At 46.1% G+C, this 18,794-nt stretch overlaps 1 protein-coding gene across 8 annotated transcripts in view; it reads left to right on the forward strand.

Annotated features, from left to right (window-relative positions):
• LOC100971826 (uncharacterized) overlaps positions 1 to 18,794 on the forward strand; it is a 243,979-nt gene that overhangs the window by 25,978 nt on the left and 199,207 nt on the right. For 7 of the 8 annotated variants that reach the window (XR_008626508.2, XR_010113025.1, XR_010113023.1 and 4 more), the window contains exon 2: positions 9,337 to 9,746. The gene's annotated coding sequence lies outside the window, so the exon portion shown is untranslated. Of the gene's footprint in view, positions 1 to 9,336; positions 9,747 to 18,794 lie in introns of those variants that run through there. The other variant, XR_010113024.1, reaches the window with a different exon arrangement.

Genomic DNA, 18,794 nt, shown 5'->3' on the forward strand with positions numbered 1-18,794 from the left:
CGAGTCTGACTCGTGGGAGTAGCCACCATAATAGCAGCGCTGTGCTGTTGAGGGTGACTTTGACTATCTGCTTGTGTTGTGAGCCCACTGTGTGCCGAGCACTCTCTATACATTCAGTCTTGTCCGCAGATGAACTCCAGTGGACACATGTTTCTATTCCTTATTATTATTATTATCATTTGTTTTTCTGAGATAATAATAATAATATTATTATTAATATTATTATTATATTATTATTATTACTTTTTTTTTTAGATGGAGTTTCACTCTTGTCGCCCAGGTTGGAGTGCAGTGGCACAATCACAATCTCAGCTCACTGCAACCTCCGCCTTCTGGGTTCAAGTGATTCTCCTGCCTCAGCCTCCCGAGTAGCTGAGATTACAGGTGCCCGCCACCACACTCAGCTAATTTTTGTATTTTTGGTAGCGATGGAGTTTCAACATGTTAGTTAGGCTGGTCTCGAACTTCTGACCTTAGGTGATCCACTTGCCTTGGCCTCCCAAAGTGCTGGGATCACAGGTGTGAGCCACCACACCCGGCCTATTATTATTATTTTTTGAGACAGGGTCTTACTTTGTCACCTAGGCTGTTGGCTCACTGCAACCTCCACTGACTTCCTGGACTCAAGGAATCCTCTTACCTCAGCCTCCTGAGTAGCTGGGACTACAGGTGTGCCACCACTGCCAGCTAATTTTTGTATTTTTTGTAGAGATATGGTTTCACCATGTTGTCCAGGCTGGTCTCAAACTCCTGGGTTCAAGTGATCTGCCCGCCTCCACCTTCCAAAGTGCTAGGATTACAGGCATGAGCCGCTGTGCCCGGCTTATTCTTTGTTTTTATTGAACAGATGAGGAAACACTTTCAATGAGCTTAAGGGATGTGCCCAAGGCCACATGGTTGTGACCACAGCATGAGGATTCACACCTTGGTTCCTGTGGCTCCCATCCCCCCTCCCCTGAATGAGGAATCGGGTGAGTGTGACGGGAGCAGGCACTCGAAGGCTTGGGAATTCCAAAGCAGCTGATCCATGTCATCCCAGCACACGTTAGGGAGGAAGTGAAACGAAGCAAAAATAGAGCCTGTCAGCGGGGGGACAGCTGCCGCTTTCTCTGGGAACAGATCTCCCCGATTTATCTTCCAGGTTAGGGAAGCCCCAGCTCCTGGGGTACCACAGAGAAATAATGTGAGCACAGCCAGAGAAATTGCCACCTCTCCCTTCCTCAGAAGAAGATAAAGGAGACATCGTCTTTTTGGCATCAGTTTTGAAGAAATCTTTTTTTTTTTTGAGATGGAGTCTCGCTCCTGTTGCCCAGCCTGGAGTGCAATGGCACAATCTCGGCTCACTGCAACCTCCGCCTCCCAGGTTCAAGCGATTCTCCTGACTCAGCCTCCCAAGTAGCTGGGATTACAGGTGCCCGCCACCACGCCCAGCTAATTTTTGTATTTTTAGTAGAGAGGGGGTTTCGCCATGTTGGCCAGGCTGGTCTCGAACTCATGACCTCAGGTGATCCACCTCCTCGACCTCCCAAAGTGCTGGGATTACAGGCGTGAGCCACCGCACCCAGCCAGTTTTGAAGAAATCTTACTTCACAATCCTGAGAGAAAGAGAAATTGAGGCACACTTAGCATGTGAGACTGATTTCTCACTTCTGCTGCTACAACTGCTGCCCCATTGACCGGGTCTCAGAAGTGTTATAATTAACATCCTCTGACTCTTGCTGGTACTAAAATTAACAACATGACTGGTCCCTTCTGCAAGAGAGGGAAAGAGATACACACATGTGCACATACACGCACACACATGCCTGCACACACACACTTGCACGCACACATGCATGCACACACATCACACACACACAGACACAGACACAGACACATGCAGAGTCCAGAAGGCTCAGAGACAGAGAGAGGAAGGCACAGCCACACACACACTGGGAGACACTTATTATGGCTCCCCCTGCAAACGGTGCTCCCCTCAAAGCTTTAGGACCAGGGACGCCTTCCCTCACTTTCTGTGTTCTGTACCTCATACCCCATTTACCAGCCTGTGCCAACCCTGTATACTTTAAGTCTTCAGTTACCAAAGCATCCATCTGCCCGTCCTATATTGAGGGGGAGTGGATGCGCAGTGGTGGTCTGTTGGTGTTGGGTAGGGAATAGACGCAGTCTGTTTTTCGTTTTTCTTCCAAATGTCTTCTGCAGGGCCTCAGCTAGTGGAAATACCTGGTGGGGAGGGTCAAGAAGGAAATGACAGTGGGGAGAATGGGGAGGGATAGCATTAGGAGATATACCTAATGTTAAATGATGAGTTAATGGGTGCAGCACACAAGCATGGCACATGTATACATATGTAACAAACCTGCACGTTGTGCACATGTACCCTAAAACTTAAAGTATAATAAAAAAAATAAAATTAAAAAAATAAAATAAAAAAAGAATTCCTATTTTAACTTTGGAAAAAAAGAAAAAAAGAAGGAAATGACAGATTTGGTCCTGACAGCCTGGGAGGCAGAGAGGAGAGAGATGGAGCCAAGAGAATGGGGCTGGGGCCACGTTTTCTTGTGGGGCAATTCCGTGTCACTGGGCCAGAGCATGCTTACTGTGAAGACTTCCCCTCAGTGTCCTCTGGGGAAGGGTCAGCTGTGAGGCAGTGGGGCGTGAGAATACGATGAAACAGGGAAACCTGGAAGCTGCCGATTCCCAAGCCTTGAAGGGGTGTTCTGATGTCTTTGACATTCCAGCAAACATATTTTCACAGGAAAACTCAAAAAATATAAACTCCCTTTTTATAGAAATAATGTGCATGGAGAAAAGTGCACATGTCATATGTGTATCGATAGCTTGACGAATGTTCTCAAACTGAACCTGAGTGTGGAGCCAGCACCTGGATCAATAGAACATTTCCAGCATTTTGGAAGCCCCCTGCCAGTCAGTCACTCAGGAGAACTTTGTCCTGACTTCTAACCACACAGATTAGTTTAACCTGTTTATGTACTTAATCTAAATAACATCATCACACACTCCCCTGTGTCTGGCTTCTTTCACTCAAAATTATGTTTGTGGGATATATTCATGTGGTACATGCATTTTCAGATCATTCTCACTGGTCACTAGATTGTGTGCATATTTTAAAAAATCCATTCTACTGTTGATGGGCATTTGAGTAGTTTCCAGTGTTTAGCTGTTATGAATAGAGCTGCTGTGATATCCTTAGACGTGTCTTCTGGTGAACATATGCACACATATCTGTGCATTGATACCACGGAGTGGAGCTGCAGGGTCATAGGGTTTGGGTATATTCAGCATTAGTAAATAGTGCAAAACAGTTTCCCAAAGTGGTTGTTTATCCTTTTTCAGAGTGTCTGTTCACCGGCACGTATGAATTCCAGTTCCACATCAAAGCCAATTATTGGCATTGTGTGGTTTTTAAATTTTAGCCAACCCATTACAGAAAGAGCAAATGAAAGGAATCTAACAGCAAGTAATCAGGAGAGAAAAGAAAATGCTCCCTGAGAAAGCATTATGATTTGATGATACGGGAAATCCCGGTGTACAATGCCACACATTGTGTAATTTTGCAGGCGGAGGGCGAGGTGCAGCCACCTTCTTGTGAGCATCAGGGCAGTCCTTGCCATTGGTCAGGGACCACCACTTGACTGCAGTAATACCCAACAGACCATGTCATAATTCTTCCTCAGGTGACAGAGCTTTAATGGACCCGACCCCAACAAAACAAACTTGGCTTCAGACTTGCCTGTGGGCCTCAGTAAATATTTAACAGACTGTGTCCCCTGTTCACTCCCCTGTCATTAGCTGAGGCTGGTACCATAAATCACAGCTCCCCTTCCTGTTGTAAGTGGCCCCTCTCAGCTGACGGTACTCCAGTCCTGACATTCAGGAGCAGTGCCTCTCCTGGGCTGCTTCCCAGGGCTGGCAGGTCTTGGCGGTCACTTGTAGGAGCCGAGGAGTGAGTGTGTGCAGTCCTGGAGTCACTGCTGTGGGGTGACTTGCAGGAGCCTCTTCCATTTGATGTGAGAATGATAGATCCATCAAGCTCTTAATATATGCCCAGCAACATGCTAAGTCCTTTATGTTGTTTATTGCAACCTGTCACAGTCCATTCAGGCTGGTATAACAAACCACCTTAGACTGGTAGCTTGTAAACAACAGAACTTTATTTGTCATGGTTCTGGAGGTTGGGAAGTCCAAGATTAAGGCTCAGACATATTTGGTGTCTGGTGAGGGCCTGTTTCCTGGTTTAGCAATGATGCCTTCTTGTTGGGTCTTTATATGGTGAAAGGATCAAATAAGGTATTTTATACCTCTTTTATAAGGGCACTAAGCCCTCCAGCCTCATGACCCAATCACTTTTCAAAGGCCTCCCCTTTTGAGATCATCACCTTGGCAGTTAAGAGTTCAACGTGTGAATTTAGGGGTCGGGGGTGTGGGTAACAAACATTCAAAACATCATACAACCTCACAGTAGTTCTATGAAATGAGTAGATGTTGTTTACCACCATTTTCAGATGAGGAAATTAAGGGTTAAAAACATTTCCCCAGAGTAAGAAACGTAGTAAATTTGGGAGTCTAACTTCAAACTGTAATTTTTAATTACTGTACTTCCTTCTTCTTTTCTCTTAGGGGCTGTTTAGATACTTGAGCTTCCTTTTGAAGCCATCTTCCTCTTGGGTCTAAAAGCTGTCAGGTAGATTTAAATGGGACAAGAAGGCCAGATGCAGTGGCTAACACCTCTAATCCCAGCTATTTGGGAGGCTGAGATTCACTTGAACCTGGGAGGTGGAAGTTGCAGTGAGCTGAGATGGCACCGTTGCACTCCAGCCTGGGCAACAGAGCAAGACTCTGTCTCAAGGAAAAAATAAATAAAATAAATAAATAAATAAATAAATGGGACAAGAGGAAGTGACCTGCAGAGCACATATTGGGTTCAGATGTAATTATCTGCTTTTTCAATGATTTTAAGAAATTAGAACCACTGTTTTTCTCTGGCTCTTTTCATGACTTTTTTCAAACGTTGGTTTTCAGCAGTTCAACTATTATATACTTAGGTGTGATTTAAAAAAATATATATCCTGCATGGGATTTGCTGATATTCTTATATTTATAAATTAATGTCTTTCACTGAATTTAGAACACTTTCATCCCTTCCCTCCCCCTCCCCTCCCTCCCCCCCTGATATTGATCTTGCTCCATTCTCTTCTCTCCTTTTGGGACTAAAATTACATGTCTGTTAGGCTTTTTGATATTGTCCTACAGGTCTCTGAGGCTCTCTTCAATTTTTCAAAATTTTTTTCTGTTATTCAGATTAAATAATTTCTATTGGCCTCTCCTCAAATTGTACTGACTCTTGGTTCCTCTTCAGTCTGCCGTTAAATGGATCCAATTGATTGTTTCAGTTTTTTTTTTTAATTGTAGAATTTCCATTTGGCTCTTTCTTTGCTAAGCTTTCTTATCTTTTTATTTACTAAGAATACATTTTCCTTTGAGTCTTTGAGCATAGTTATAATAGCTGCTTAAAAAACTCTTGTCTGCTAATTCCAGAAACTGGGTCATCTCAGGGTCATGGGGACGGTCCCCATAACTATCTTTTTTCTTAAGAATGGATTACATTTCCTGTTTTTGTTTTCTTTTTAGTTGTTTGTTATATTGAGCTATTATAAATTATATCACAGACATTGTGAGTGATACTTGGTAAGGACTGATTCTGTTTTGTTCCTCCAAAGAGTAGTGCTTTTTTGTTTCAGTAGGTAGTTAATTCAGTAAAATAAGACTTCAAATTCTGACTCCCTAGTATTGGGCAGCAATATAAATTGCTGTTTAGTTCTTTTGGCTTTAACTGGGCTACTGCATACAAACTTGGCTCAGGAGTCACTTAGTGACTTAGGGAACATTTGTACACAGAATTTGAACTCCCCTTTTTGGAAACTCTCTTTTTACCAGGATTTCTTCTTTCACTTTCACCTATTGTGTTGCCTTGATCTCTGTCCTGATGTTTCAGTGCAGCAACACCATCTGAGTGTTAGCCACTCATATGTTGCAGAACCGGGCCTACTCTCAGACTAAAATTGACCAAAAGCAGGAACTCACTGGCTTGCTGAGTGTCCAAGTCTTGATCACACTCCAGAATGTCCTACTTTTGGTCATCTGGTGCCTAGATTTTTTATTTTTTAAAAATATTTGTTCAGCATTTATAGTTGCTATCTACCAGGGAACTGCTTCAATAGGAACTACTCAACCATTGCCAGAACCTTCTTGAACTTTCTAGAAACACTGTCTTATTTATTTTATTTTTTTTTTAGACAAAGTCTCACTCTGTGCTCTGCCACCCAGGCTGGGGTGCAATGGTGTAATCTTGGTTCACTGCAACCTCCACCTCCCGAGTTCAAGTGATTCTCGTTCCTCAGCCTCCCAGGTAGCTGGGATTACAGGCACCTGCCACCACACCTGGCTAATTGTTTGTATTTTTAGTAGAGATGGGGTTTCACCACGTTGGCCAGGCTGGTCTCAAACTCCTGACTTCAGGCGATCCACCCATCTCAGCCTCCCAAAGTGCTGGGATTTACAGGCATGAGCCACCACACTTGGCCTAGAAACACTGTCTTATTTAAATAAGAAAGAGTGTGTCTCAGAATGGAAAGAAAACAGCTTTGGAGTCAAACCCAACTTGGATGCAGAATCTCACTCTATCTCTTTTTTTTTTTTTGAGACTGAATCTCACTCTGTCACCTAGGCTAGAGTGCAGTGGCATGATCTTGGCTCACTGCAACCTCGGCCTCCGGGGTTCAAGCCATTCTTCTGCCTTAGCCTCCTGAGTAGCTGTGATTACAGGTGTGCGCCACCACGCCTGGCTGATTTTTTGTATTTTTAGTAGAGACGGGGTTTCACCGTGTTAGCCAGGATGATCTCGATCTCCTGACCTCGTGATCCACCCACCTCGGCCTCCCAAAGTGCTGGGATTACAGGCATGAGCCACCGCACTGGGCTGGATATGTTTTTTAAGAAGAAAACGTACCTTACTGTTTCCTTCGTGATTTCTTCACTAGCCGCTGCAAGTGTGTGTGGCTCTGTGCATTGTGGGCAGGGTGAGGTAGCTAGCTTGATTTCCATTTTGGGAATGAGTGGTGCCTCCTCACGGAAGACTTCTTAAAACAGGAGATGGGTGCCCTCTGTTATTCTTGTATGGCAGGCAGAATAACGTCCCCCTAAATGTCCACATCCGAATCCCTAGAACCTGCGAATATGTTGCATGTAAAAAGGGACTTTGCAGATGCTAGTAAGGCTAAGGACCCTGAGGTCGACGGATGATTTTGGATCATCTGGGTGAGCCCAATATAATCACATGTGTCCTTAGGAGTGGAAGAGGGAGGCAGAGAGTTATTCAGAGACAGAGATACGGCCACAGAAGCAGAGTCAGAGATGCCTTGGTGTTGTATCTGAAGATGGAGGAAGAAGCCACAGCCAAGGCCTATGAGGCAGCCTTTAGAAGCTTGGAAAAGCAAGGAAACGCATTCCCTCTCAGCCACCAGAAAGAAATGCAGCCCTCCCAACAGCCTGATTTTAGCTCAGTGAGATCCATGTCAGACTTCCAGAAATGTAAGATCATAAGTGTGTGCTGTTTTATTTTTTATTTCTTTTTCTGTTTTAAACCACTACGTTTGTAAACATTTCTTTGGCAGTAATCGTTGCTTTTGATGGAAGTTGGAGCAGTGGTCAAGCTCGTGGGCTTTGGAGCCAGTCTGCCAGTCCGCCTTGTTTCAAACCCCTTTTCCTTCCTTCCTTCCTTCCTTCCTTCCTTCCTTCCTTCCTTCCTTCCTTCCTTCCTTCCTTCCCTCCTTCCTTCCCTCTCTCTCTTTCTTTCTTTCTTTCTTTCTTCTTTTTTTTTGAGATAGAGTCTCATTCTGTGGCCCAGGCTGGAATGCAGTGGTGTGATCTTGGCTCACTGCAACCTCCGTCTCCTTGGTTTAAGCGATTCTCATTCCTTGGCCTCCCAAATAGCTGGAATTACAGGCATGCGCCACCACACCCAGCTAATTTTTGTATTTGTAGTAGAGACAGGGTTTCACCATGTTGGCCAGGCTGGTCTTGAATTCCTGGCCTCAAGGGATCCACCAGCCTCGGCATCACAAAGTGCTAGGATTACAGGCGTGAGCCACCGCTCCCAGCCTCAAACCCTTTTCCTGTGATTTTTTTTTTTTTAAAGCTGTGTGACCTTGTGGAAGTTGCTTCACTTCTCTGGGCCTCAAATTTCTCATCTCTAAAGTCGGTTAACAATAATCTACAACTCACAGTTTTTTGTGAGGATGAAATGAGGGTTTCATACATGCAGAAAGCCTGGAAGTAAGTTTTAGCTGCGGCCATTCTGGGCAGGAATCCCTCACTAGGTAACTTAGAGCGGCGGATCAGGGCACAGACTTGGGAGACAGACTGTCTAGCTTCAGATTTAGGCTTCTTACTAGTCTGAAGTAGAATGGTTGTCTGTTCCTCCACTGCTTCATCTGGAAAATAGGGGCAGACGTCCCAGGGTGTTTGAGAGATCATATCAGATGGAGAGGCCAGAGTTTTTAGCCGATACATCATAGACATTCCCCAAAGGACAGTTATTGTTATCACTGGGTGGATGGGGAATATTGAGCCTCCAGCCCTAGGCATTGTGGATCAATTTGTTCTTCAGTTATCTTTGGAATAATTTAAATACACTGGATTGGGAAGACAAAGCTATCACCCTCCTGATGGGAGAGTGCTGAGTACCTAGCAGGTGCTCAGTAGTTAGTGAATGAATGAGTAAGAACAGAACAGGTCCTAGGCCCTACCCTGAAGAGGCTCACAGTGCAGGACAAGGCCTGGAGCCAGGCCAGAGTTTTGTGGTTGTCTTTAAAAAGAAACAAAACAAAGAACTACTTCCTGCCAGCTGACCCTAAACCCCTCAGCTCCCTGCAGGGACCTCTCAGCCCTGCAGGGGAGCCCAGGCTATGTGCCAGGCCTGGCCTTGCTGTCAGCTTTCTAAGCCAGTCACAAACATTCTCCTCTCAACTTTATAATGGATGCCCCCCAGCCTCCTCTCCCCTCTCAGGGTGCTCCTGAGGCTATGAGCAGCTGGCAGTTCCCTGTCTGAGAGGTCCTTGGTACCGCAGGAGAGGCAGCTCTCACCTGAAGGCCTCCCTGGACACCGGTCTCAACTTTGTGTGTTACCAGTTATGGAGAATTATTTTTAGTGAGTTACACTCTGTTAGGGCCAAACACAAGGAGGAAAGAGTGACTGAATACTGCTCTGGGTCAGTGACTGTGACAAGACTGTTTTTTTCTTCTTCCCTGTTGCAGGCCTGATCTTTTGGCCAGAAGGAGATTAAAAAGATGCCCCTCAAGATGGCTGTGCCTGTCAACTGCATGGAGCTTCGTTCAAGTATTTTCTGAGCCTGATGGATTTACAGTGATCTTCAGTGGTCTGGGGAATAACGCTGGTGGAACCATGCACTGGAATGACACACGCCCGGCACATTTCAGGATACTAAAAGTGGTTTTAAGGGAGGCTGTGGCTGAATGCCTCATGGATTCTTACAGCTTGGATGTCCATGGGGGACGAAGGACTGCAGCTGGCTGAGAGGGTTGAGATCTCTGTTTACTTAGATCTCTGCCAACTTCCTTTGGGTCTCCCTATGGAATGTAAGACCCCGACTCTTCCTGGTGAAGCATCTGATGCACGTTCCATCCGGCGCTCAGCTGGGCTTGAGGTGAGGCTGTCCTGGCTGGTCACGGAGGGTTCACTGGGATGTGGCTGGTGTTCTCAACGAGGTGGCATTTAATGAGCACCCTCTGTGTGGTTGGCGTGATGCTGGGTGCCTGGGGGAGACAGATGGAACTAAAGAGGTCCTTCCTGGAAACCGTTACTGTTCCCTGCCCTGACGTGTGTTATTGTACCTGTCACCATTTTCTGATGTTCCCAGTTTACGTATCTGTCACCATCTACCTCCCTATAAAGTGCCTCTGCTGTTGGTTCTGTGTCCTTAAGACATTGTGTGGCATTTGACACAGTCTCTCATACTGCAGAAAGGGTAAATTAAGACAGGATTGTTAATGAATGAAGACATGGGAGATTCAATGGAAAGATATGCATGGGGGGATAATTTCTTGGCTCTGTGCTCAGAGCTAGGAACAACATAAGGCCATATGGCTGGTACTGTGAGGGTTGTATGTGGGCAGATGCATGTGGAGGCAGACAGGCCTGGGTGTGACTCTTTAACACATACACACTGCGTGCCTCCATGCAGACTGATGGATTCCTTTCCCTGCAGTGAAGGGTTAAGTATTATCACACGTCACAGGACTGGAGTTGAAGATCGCCAAGTAGACATTGAAATGCTGATCACATGACAGACACTCAGCATGTGGTGGGTGATGTTGGCTGGGGGTAGCTTTTGGGGATGGTGGACATTTCTTGGCCCTGATCTTTCTGAGCAGAGCCAGGGAGGCAGTGCTGGACTCTGACCTGGGCACAGCTGGTTGGCGTGGACAGTTGATTAAAGGTCACAGTTTCCCTGCAGCCCATGGGAAGGCAGAGTGACAAGTCAGTGGCAGATGAGGAAATGGAGTCTCATGCCAGCTGGAGGGAGGGAGCAGCTGGGTTGGCCACAAAGGCCTGTTGCAGTTCTGCAGCTGACAAGTGGAAGGACTGGCCTCTCAGGTCCAGGCCTGGTGGCCTGGGAGGCTGCTAGCTCTGAGCGATGAGTGGTGCCAAGGTGCCTGAAGGAGAGTTGCAGCTCAAACAGCAAGTGGTCCAGCTCTCAGACCACTTGAGGCTACCTGGCATGTGGCGGCCAAGACCACAGTTGGGGCGGGGCCTTGAGTCTGATTTTGATTGGATTCCTAGTTCTGCTCATGCCTGACAGCACTTTCTCAGACAGGCTTCCCTGACCTCCTAAGGTAAATAATGTCCCTCTGGGTGTTACATGCTGTTCTCACCCATAGCTCTTAGATGTGTTCTAATTGTATATTCATAGGTGCAATTTACTGGGTTTCCTGTCTTTCTCTCACACTAGAAAGTAATCTTTCTGAGTTGCGGAAATGCATTTGCCTTGCGCACAGGCTAGACACATAGTAGGCATTTTATTTGTTGCATCGCAGTTGCCTTGATCAAATATGGTGACTCTCTGTGGTTTTCTCTTGGTTTCTTTGAAAAGGTCGGACAGAAGGGAAACACTTTTTTCTTGAGTATATATATGACTTAGCCCAGCAATCTCACTAGGAGAGCAATGGTTTATCCATTATACAGTTGAGCGCCTGGAGGCTCTGAGGGGCCATGTACCTTCCCCAAGGTTATTTATCCAGGAGAAGACAGAGCCAGAAGCTGAGAACTGCCTCGTGTTTTACACCGAACAAGGCCCCTTCAGCTGAAGACTTTTCCTTGCAGTCTTGGGAAGGGTGTGTGTGTGACGGTGAGCTGCAGCAGGTGCTGGGCTGTGCTTGACTGTGGTCACGTAGGGGCAGGCAGAGGAGCCATTTCGGGGGGCTGCTGAGGGTCTGGAGAGAGGCTCACAGTGGTGAGCAAAGAGGTTCTGGGATGGGAGGGGATCAGTTGGGAAAGACAGAGGCAGATACTCCCCACTCCTTTGTGCCTTCCCAGTCCTCTCTCATCCCTTCCTGCCCTCTCCCCACACCCTATCGTGGTGGCAGCTGTGCCTCACTTATCACATGGTCCATAGCTCTGTTTTTTCCCCTTTTATCAGTTACTGCCTAGAACAACCCAATTGTGGTGGTCTGGGTTATCTCCCACTCTTCACAGTAGGGCCAGAGTGGGCTCAGACACCAAAGGACACGGAATGGTTATGGCAATGAATAAGATTCCTTCTCTGTGTCAGCAAGGATGCTGATGTAGTAATAATCTCCATTTATTAAGCCATGCTGTCTACAGGGCACATAGCACATGTTTTTCCATTCAAACCTCAAAACAGAGCTATGAGATGCGCACCATTATGGTGATTATCTGTTTTACTGTTTTTTGTTTTGTTTTGTTTTTGTTGTTTTTTTTGAGACTGAGTCTTACTCTATCATCCAGGCTGGAGTGCAGTGGTGCAATCTCAGCTCACTGCAACCTCCACCTCCTTGGTTCAAGTGATTCTCGTGCGTCAGCCTCCCAAGTAGCTGGGACTACAGGCGTGCGCCACCATGCCTGGCTAATTTTTGTTGGCCAGGCTGGTCTTGAACTCCTGACTTCAAGTGATCTGCCTGCCTCGGCCTCCTAAAATGCTGCGATTACAAGCGTGACCCACCTTGCCCGGTCTGTTTTACTGTTGAAGTAACTGGAGCACCCAGAGGGAAATCAAGTGTCCCTAGGGAATACAGGCAGCATTTGGACAGCCCTGTCTGACTCCAAAGCCGCTGCACAACATTGCCTGGAGCTGAGAGATGCACATTCTCCCTTCGTGGCCCACTGGTGACTGTGACCTTGGGCAAACTACCTCTGCTTTTTGGGCCTTAGTACATTCATTCATAGAGAAACTGGCTAATTTCTCTTCTCAGCCTGGAGACTTGAGAGTGAAAGGGGCACTGTATCACTTACTCTGGGATGACAGGTGTACACGAGGATGTAGCTGGGCAAGCCAGGCCTAGTGGCTCGCACACTCATCAGTTAGATGGTGGGTGCTGGTGCTGCTGGTGCATCATGCATACAAGGCTGGCTCTCCCAGTTTTCCCTGGACTTTTGCCAGAACAGTTTGCATTTCTACTCGTGCTGCAGGAGCTTGCTGTTCTGATTTCATGTCACAAGCCTGCTTTCAGCCACTTAGAAGAGCCCTGTTATCCCTGACTGCCGCTACAGCAGTCCCAACCTGTGTTGTTTTCACTTGATAGGCTCCTGGAATTATTGACAGCACACTCTCTAGTCGTACGGGCTGCCCTGCCACCTACACTGACATCCTGGCCAGGTTCCTGGAGATGGCCTGGCATCTTGGTCCTGTTCCCCACGGGGTGCCTGGAGCCCCTGATGGTCTACCCAGGGTGGCAATGAGGGAAAGGCTGTGACTTGATCATCTCCAGGGGTTCTTCGGTGAACAGCCCAAGGTTGCTTAACAGCTGGTGTGTATGAATACCTGGAATGTGCCAGTTCACCTTCTAATCTGGCAAGGGGAATGTGTCTCCTCCTTATGCATATGAACAAACTGAGGTTCAGTGAGATCCAGAAAGCTGCCACGGTTACTGATGGAGAGAGCAGAGAAGCTGGTGTTTGCAGTCCCATCTGTCAGCCTTGACACCCCTACTCCTGTCCAGCCAGTGTTTCTCAAAGCGTGCTGATGAGCAATGCAAGATGATTTCACGTTATAGATAAGAATAAAAAAATTGCTTTGTGTTTCACTCAAATTAGAAAAAGGCAACAATTGGTATGTGCGACCTGTGATTTTGCAGATGATACTGCTTAGGATGTTGGTACTTAAGAAAAGGTCACCTTTTCAAAAATACTATTAGTGACATGTGGACCTAGTCCTCCTGAAGAGGACTACATTGGGGCACCGGTAATTGTTTCTATTTGCGGTACTCTGGCTGTGTGGCTCTGGCCACGCCACTGGAGGCAGTGTCTGAGCCTGTGACTTGAGTAGTAGCTCTGTGTCACGTCTGCTGATTCTCCCCAAATCCTGAAGATTCATGATGAAGTGACTGGCCGGCTTGGTCTGAAGCTAGATTGAAAACGATAAGGATCCCAGAACGATAGCACTTTACAATCCTATAATTTGGCTCAAATTGCCTGCAGTTACTATCTCAGCCCTGCCTGTTATGTTCATTGAGCACCCAAAGTTTTTCAGTCAATTCCTGAGTTAATTATTCTCTGGGATTGAATTATGAAATAGTAAATATTTCCACTATGCAATCAATTGGTGACTTATTCATGTATTCATTTCATTCATTTAGTCTCAATAAATTGAAGATAAGGACTGAGCACAGTGGCTCACACATGTAATCCCAGCACTTTGGGAGGCCGAGGTGGGCAGATCACCTGAGGTCAGGAGTTCAAGACCAGCCTAACCAACATAGCGAAACCCCATCACTACTAAAAATAGAAAAATTAGCTGGGTGTGGTGGCATGCGCCTGTAATCCCAGCTACTCAGGAGGCTGAGGCAGGAGAATCATTTGAATCTGGGAGGCGGAGGTTGCAGTGAGCCGAGATTGCACCACTGCACTCCAGCCTGCGTGACAAACTGAGACTCCATCTCCCAAATAAATAAATAAATAAATAAAAGATAATATTACCTACCCCATGAGTTTATTATGAGAATTAAATAAGAGAACATATTAAAAGGCTTCATTCAGTGCCAGGCATATAATATGTACTCAGGGAATACTAGTTTTTTTTAAATAAAATTTTAAAATGGGATTAGAAGGTCAAAGCATATAGGCATAAAGGTATAAAAAATATTGAAGATGAGTGAGTTACTAAAATTTAACATTACATTTAGCTCTGAGCTTCCTAATTAGCACAACATGCTAAGTAGGTTATATTTGTATCTAAAGTAAAGATTGACAAACTTTTTATATCAAGAGTTAGGTGACAAATGTTTTCAGCTTTGCAGGCCACACAGCTCTGTACTGCTTGTCAGTTCTGCCTTTGTATCTGGAAAGTAGCCATAGATAATATGTAAATGAGTGGGTGTGGCTGTGTGCCAATAAAACTTTATTTACAAGAACTGGCAATAGGCCTTTAGGCTGTAGTTTGTCCTTGGCCTAAATAAAGGAAACATGTTTGTCTTTGAAAGGCAGAAACTTCTCCTGGATCATAAACACTGAAAAAAAAAAATTGTTACAAGATGCAATATTTCTGTGAGACTTGTTAAGCAGTATATGCGCAGTGCTTTCATTAGGATTTTACAGAAAACTTAGAAGATGGCCTTCACATGGCTAGTTCCCTTACTGTTCATTCAGCAGACATTTATTGAGGGCTTACTACATCCTAGGCTCTGATATCCATACATAGTAAAACGTAAAGGCATGTGCATTTTGGCAGGGGGTGCTGCATTGACAAGGAGTGGTCTCGGTGACAGTTTTGGGAAGTCAGTTTAGAACAGTATTGGACACACTGTTCCGTCCCTGAATTACACACAGGCCTCAATGCTAACTTGAGTGGGCTTTTGGTCCGGCAGGCCTGGGCTCCAGGGACAGTCACTCAGCGTCCTGCCTCAAGAGTGGTCGTGTCATGAAATCTTGGCCCTCTTTGACTGATAGCTACAATTATTTGAAGAGTGTGGTTTTTAGAACAAAACTAAATCTGTTTTGAAGCTCTGCTGTTTTATACCTGCTGTGTGATCTTGCTCAAGTTTTTATTTTTATTTTTTTCTGTATAAGGGATTTTATTTTATTTTTATTTATTATGTATGTATTTTATTTTAAGTTCTGGGATACATGTGCAAGATGTGCAGGTTTGTTACATGGTAGACGTGTGCCATGTGATTTGCTGCATCTATCACCCCATCACCTAGATATTAAGCCCAGCATGCATTAGCTATTTTTCCTGATGCCTTTCCTCCCCCCGCCCCCGACCCACAGGCCCCAATGTGCTCAAGTGTTTTAATCTCTCTGAGCCTCACTTTCTTCATCTGCAAACCATAACACCTCTGAATCTCTATTTGTTACTCTGATGCTAGCTATTTAGTGTTTGCTCTCTAAATGTTAGTTCCTCCACCTGGGGGCTGGGCGGGTGGTGGCTGACCTCACCCCATGAAGCTGTCTCCTGGCTTTCCCAGCTAGAGCCTGTGGGTATGAAGATTGCAGCCCCCTCCTCCTGGGGGAGTATTCAGTGTAACAAGCCTTGAGAAAACACTGGCCTGTGGAATTCCAAAGTTAATGAAGGGAACAGATTCCAAGAGGGTCTCTGTTTGACCTTCCACTCTTTCCCCAACCCCGTTATCCCTGAGCGAGTTTGGGGGCAAGCATAGGTTTGTAGGCACGGCAAAGAAGAACTCTCACGCTGTGGTGCAGGACCGTGGCCTTGGCCTCTGGATATCTGGGCCAGGTGGGTGCATTTGGGCCTCTTCCCTACAGCGCCTGGTCAGACTGCGAGAGACATAGGAAGCAGCCAGGGCAGGCTATCTTAAGAGGAGGGAGCATATTTGATAAAGTTGGAAAATGATTCTCAGCTGTCCATAGGAAGAGCAGAGTAAGGGGCTATGTGAGAAGTTTGGAAGAAGGCCCAGTTCCAAAAATGAAGAAAGAAAGTAAGGAGAAAGAAAGAAAGAAAGAAAGAAAGGAAGAAAGAAAGAAAGAAAGAAGAGAGGGAGAGGAAGGAAGGAAGAAAGGAAAGAAAGAAAGAAAGACAGACAAAGAAAGAAAGACAGGAAGGAAGGAAGAAAGGAAAGAAAGAAAGAAAGACAGACAAAGAAAGAAAGACAGGAAGGAAGGAAGAAAGGAAAGAAAGAAAAAGAAAGGAAGGAAGGCAAGAAGGAAGGAAGGGAAGAAGGAAGAAAGAAGGAAAGAAAGAAAGATTCATTATTCTGTCCTCTGAACCTGAGTGAAGAAAGATACCCTGTCCTTTGTACCTGCGTGAAGAAAGAAAAGAAAAGAAAAGAAAGAAAGAAAGAAAGACAGACAGACAGGAAGGAAGAAAGGAAAGAAAGAAAGAAAAGGGAAGGAAAGAAGGAAGGAAAGAAGGAAGGAAGGAAGAAAGAAGGAAAGAAAGAAGATTCATTATTCTGTCCTCTGAACCTGAGTGAAGAAATATACTCTGTCCTTTGTACCTGCGTGAAGAAAGAAAAGAAAAGAAAGAAAAGAAAGAAAGAAATGAAGGAAGGAAGAAAGAATGTAAAGAAAGAAAAGACTGTAAAGAAAGAAAAGAAAGGAAAGAAAGATTCATTACTGTCCTTTGGACCTGAGTGGTGTTTTCAGTTAAAATGAGTGGAGTAGGATCCAGAGATCAGGCTTTTGAGGACGGTAAAGCCTCAAGATACATTCTGTTTCTGGCTCAGGGAACCTTCAGGGAAAAGGCTTTGGAGACCAAGCTAGGCAGGGAAAAGGCTTTGGAGACCAAGCTAGGCAGGGAAGCGCCTTTGCTTATCATGCTGGAGACCAGACTGAGGCAGTGAAGTCACCATAATTGATGGGCCACACTAGACTGGAGCCAACCATGGCCCATTGCTGAGACTCTGGGCCTCAGGGTGGCCTTGGCTGGAACCTGTATTCCAGTGGCCCTGGTGGCTCTCTTCCCTCTCACCTTCCCAGGAGGCAGATTATTTCCCTGTGATGGGGGTGAGGCGGTGGCGTGGGGGCTTCTTCCCTCTCTCTCTGTCTTGTAGCCTTGTTAAAATAGTGGCCACATGCTGATAGCTGGATTTCCAGTGCAGTTGCTGGGGATGGGGGTCTTTCCCTCTCATCTGTCTGTCACTCTTTATCACTCCGCAAGGGGTGGGGGTACTGGACAGAAAGAGTGTGTCCCACCTGATTACTGGGAAGTGCAGTGGACACCCCCACCCCCTGTTGGCTTATCTGGCTCCAACCGAAGAACAGCTGTTGGTGGTCAGGTCTCTGAGTCACTCAGTAGCTTGGGACTGGGTTCAGTGGGAGATGATGGCATAAACAAATAAACACTGGCTGGCCCCCAGCTCTCAGCTTTCTGCTCACTGGGGGGCCCCAGAAGCTTCTTGTTGCGTCTGCAGGGAAAATAAGGATACCCATAATGAAAATAGTTTTCCTGATGGAGAAATGCTCTGGGGAGGTTGTTGAGGCATGTTAGAAAATCCCTGAGGCTTTCTGGCTCTGTGAGCTAAGGGAGGACACTTGGCCTCTCTGGGCCTTCGCTTGCTCCTTTGGGAAGCCTGTTATTGTGAAAGTGAGATGATCTGGGAGGTAAAACTGGCCAGTTGTCCATCTCCCCTCTCTGAACATGACGCATAGTAAGCCCTGAATCTCATTTAAATTTGGAAGTCAGACTGACTTTGTGACTGTCCTAGTTTCCGGCTGTTGAGTCAGCTCAGGCAGTTCTTGGGACTTCTGTGAGTCTCTGGCTCCCCATCTCTCAATGGGGTGACAGTCCTCGTCTTGTGCCCCTCACGTGCTTGTTGAGAGGACAGATGAGTCACCTCTGGGAAACTGCCTGAGAGCTGGATGACACCACTCTGTGGGATTGCATTTCATCCACAGAGACATCCGGAAAAGGGAGCAGAGCAGAGCCTGACTTTTGATTATTCAGGGAGGGAGCCTGGAGCTGGTGGAAGTGAGGGCATAGAGCACATTCCTTTCAGGCCAGGCAGTGCTTGGCTGCTGAGGCACCGGTGGAGACCTCATGATCTGGTGGTCCGCCTCCCTCTTGTGCTGTGTGTGCCTGGAGCTCTCTGGCTTCCTTGGCTTTCCACTGTCTTTCCCAAAGCCTCCATGTATTCTAGAATCTGCTATGGAGTTTCAGGGGGATCTCTGCATAGTGTGAATATCTAGCTCTGAAACACAAAAGAGAAAGCTACAAAGTGCAATGTGATAAAAGCCGTATTCCCACCCAAGGATTAGCACGTGCTCATGAGGTGGCATGCTTTGCTTTGGATCATTGTCTTTATTTTATTTTATTTTGTTTATTTATTTGTTTCCTTATTTATTTATTTATTTTTTGAGATGCAGTCTCGCTCTGTTGCACAGGCTGGAATGCAGTGGTGCAATCTCGGCTCACTGCAGCCTCTGCCTCCCAGGTTCAAGCGATTCTCCTGCCTCAGCCTCCTGAGTAGCTGGGACTGCAGGCGCGTACCACCACACCTGGCTAATTTTTTATATATTTAGTAGAGATGGGGTTTCACTGTGTTAGCCAGGATGGTCTTGA

This window comes from Pan paniscus, chromosome 7 (assembly GCF_029289425.2).
Source record: "Pan paniscus chromosome 7, NHGRI_mPanPan1-v2.0_pri, whole genome shotgun sequence".
Classification (NCBI taxonomy): Eukaryota; Metazoa; Chordata; class Mammalia; order Primates; family Hominidae; genus Pan; species Pan paniscus.